At 38.7% G+C, this 2,500-nt stretch overlaps 1 long non-coding RNA gene across 4 annotated transcripts in view; it reads left to right on the plus strand.

The window, feature by feature from the left end:
* LOC106884408 (uncharacterized) overlaps positions 1–2,500 on the plus strand; it is a 91,152-nt gene that overhangs the window by 59,801 nt on the left and 28,851 nt on the right. The gene's annotated exons all lie outside the window — the stretch shown is intronic.

Here is a 2,500-nt window from a genome sequence, read left to right on the forward strand (position 1 = left end):
ATATATATATATATATATATAGTGTATGTATGTATATGTATATATTATGCGTGTGTCTTTCCGTCTGTGTTTGTCCCCCACTATCACTTGACAACCGAAATTAGTGTGTTTACGTCCCCGTAAATTAGCGGTTCGACAAAATAAACCGATTGAATAAGTACCTGGTTTTCAAAGAATAAGCCCTGGGGTCGATTTCTTCAACTAAAAATCCCTTAAAGGCGGTGATCCAGCATGGCGGTGGTCAAATGACTGAAACGAGTAAAAGAATAAAAGAATAAGAGGACAATAAAGCAAGAACATAGTAAATCTGAAGTGAAGAACGAATATATAGTGTGTGTGTTTATTTGACAAAAAAAGATGGCTGTCCCGATTACACATCAAGAATCTTTCAAAACAAATACATACACGTAACAATAACAATATTTATGATTTATACTATTTAGAAATTAGAAACATTATACGTATATATTGATCTGTGTATGTCTGCATTATATGTATATATATTGATCTATGTATGTATCTTCGCGTTTCCACGTAATCTCGCATACACCCATGCCTTAATGAATATCTATTTATAGAACTATATAGAACAACTAGTGATAAACTTTGCTCAAGCAGACTTATGATCAAAGATATTCCAGCCTTGACCATTCCGTCTTTTTAGGTTTAGTTTTCTAGGAGTACATTACTCAATATATAAATCTCTGAGCGAGGTATAAACATTAACTGCACGACATCGTGAAGTATATTTTCGACCTAAATGTGGCTAACCGGTAAGGATTTATGTTACTGTAGCTTGTAGCTCCAGGAAGACATCTCCTCCAGCTGGCTATTGACACACTTTCTGTACCATATCAGTATTTGCAAAGGGAAGTCATCTTTCCCATCTCCAGCCTGACGTGATACACATGGACCCGATTTTCTGGGCATTGACCCGTCATCAGCGTGTGACGTGACTGTTATTTCTAACTGGTTGAGTGACTACTTGAGGACTCCTCCGTTAGCTGGTAATATACTAACGAATGATAAATCTATGTATGTCAAGGGATGCGTGAAATGGAATACTATATGTCCATACATGTCTTCGCTAACGGCATTAATCAAATGAAATTACTCTTTAATCAGGAACCACTACTGGTTGTGAGCTCGATTCACCACAACATATATACAAGGAAATACCAAATAGGTCGCGTGTTCGATTCTCGGTGGAGCGTTGTGTCCTTGAGCAAGAAACATTATTTTACGTTGCTCCAGTTCACTCAGCTGCCAAAAATGAGTAGTACCTGGATTTCAAAGGGCTAGCCTAGTTACATTCTGTGTCACGCTGAATCTCCCTGAGAAACGCGTGTCTGTGGAGTGCTCAGCTACTTGCACGTTAATTTCACGAGTTGGCTGTTCCGTTGATCGGATCAACTGGAACTCTCGTCGTCGTAAGCGACGGAATATACCGGAATATACAGTACATTAAAGTAAATTGTCTGAGGTATTCACCAGAGAGTGACTAGCTTTGTTGGTTTCAAAGAATGTTGTAGGTGGGAGTGGAGGTAATGAAATATCCAGGTTCCATCCTAAAACATTAGTAGACATAGTGGTGTTTTCGCTTTGCACCTACAGGGCTTCGGGTTCAGTCCCACCGTGTGGTACCTTCAGCAAACGTCTTCTACTATAGCCCCAGGTTAACCAATACTTTGTGAGTGAATTTGGTACATGGAAATTGTGTAGCAACCCATTGTATATGTGTGTGTGTGTGTATGAGTGTGCATATGTCTTTGTGTTTGTGCACCGTTTTCCACCGCTCGACAACCGGTGTCAGTTCGTTTGAGTGCTAATAACTTAGCGGTTTCGGAAAAGAGATTTAAAAACCAGAGTTGAAAGACGTAAGAACAGGAGACGATTTTTTTTTTCGACTAAACCCTTCAAGATGGTACCCCAGTTTGGCCGCAGTCCACTAACTGAAACAAGTAGAAAAAGAAATAAAAAGAATTGCATTCTGATTTCACTAAGAATTGAACCTCTGATATTAACCCGATTGCCGGGAGCTTACCTCGCCCTACACAGAAATACACTTGAAAATATTTTTTTCTGAATTTGCTTTTATTTTCACTTTTTTATTGTATGGTAAAACAATGAAATCAGAGACAAAAACAACTACTTAAAGCATAGAGAAAATAGAAGAGAAAGTGTATTATTTATAATCATGTGCAGCCTGGTTAGTCGGCTGGAACAGGAAGAAATGTTAGCAATGCTGTAGATGCTATCGCAAACAACATCAAGGACTCATATCACAGACTGCTTCAAATATAGTTCCCAATAGATCTCTCGAGTCTCGTGTCGATAGTATGGCGACAGGAGGCAAGTGGAGATATTAGTTAGGCATCAGTCTGTCTCTCTTTTGTTATTCTACAGTCTAGCGATTGATTTAAACATAATGCGTATCACTTCGCTGTTTGAATCTCAAAGTTATACGGCTGTTGGCAGCAGAAACGACCAAAATTTAGTA

This window comes from Octopus bimaculoides, chromosome 1 (genome assembly GCF_001194135.2).
Source record: "Octopus bimaculoides isolate UCB-OBI-ISO-001 chromosome 1, ASM119413v2, whole genome shotgun sequence".
Lineage (NCBI taxonomy): Eukaryota > Metazoa > Mollusca > Cephalopoda > Octopoda > Octopodidae > Octopus > Octopus bimaculoides.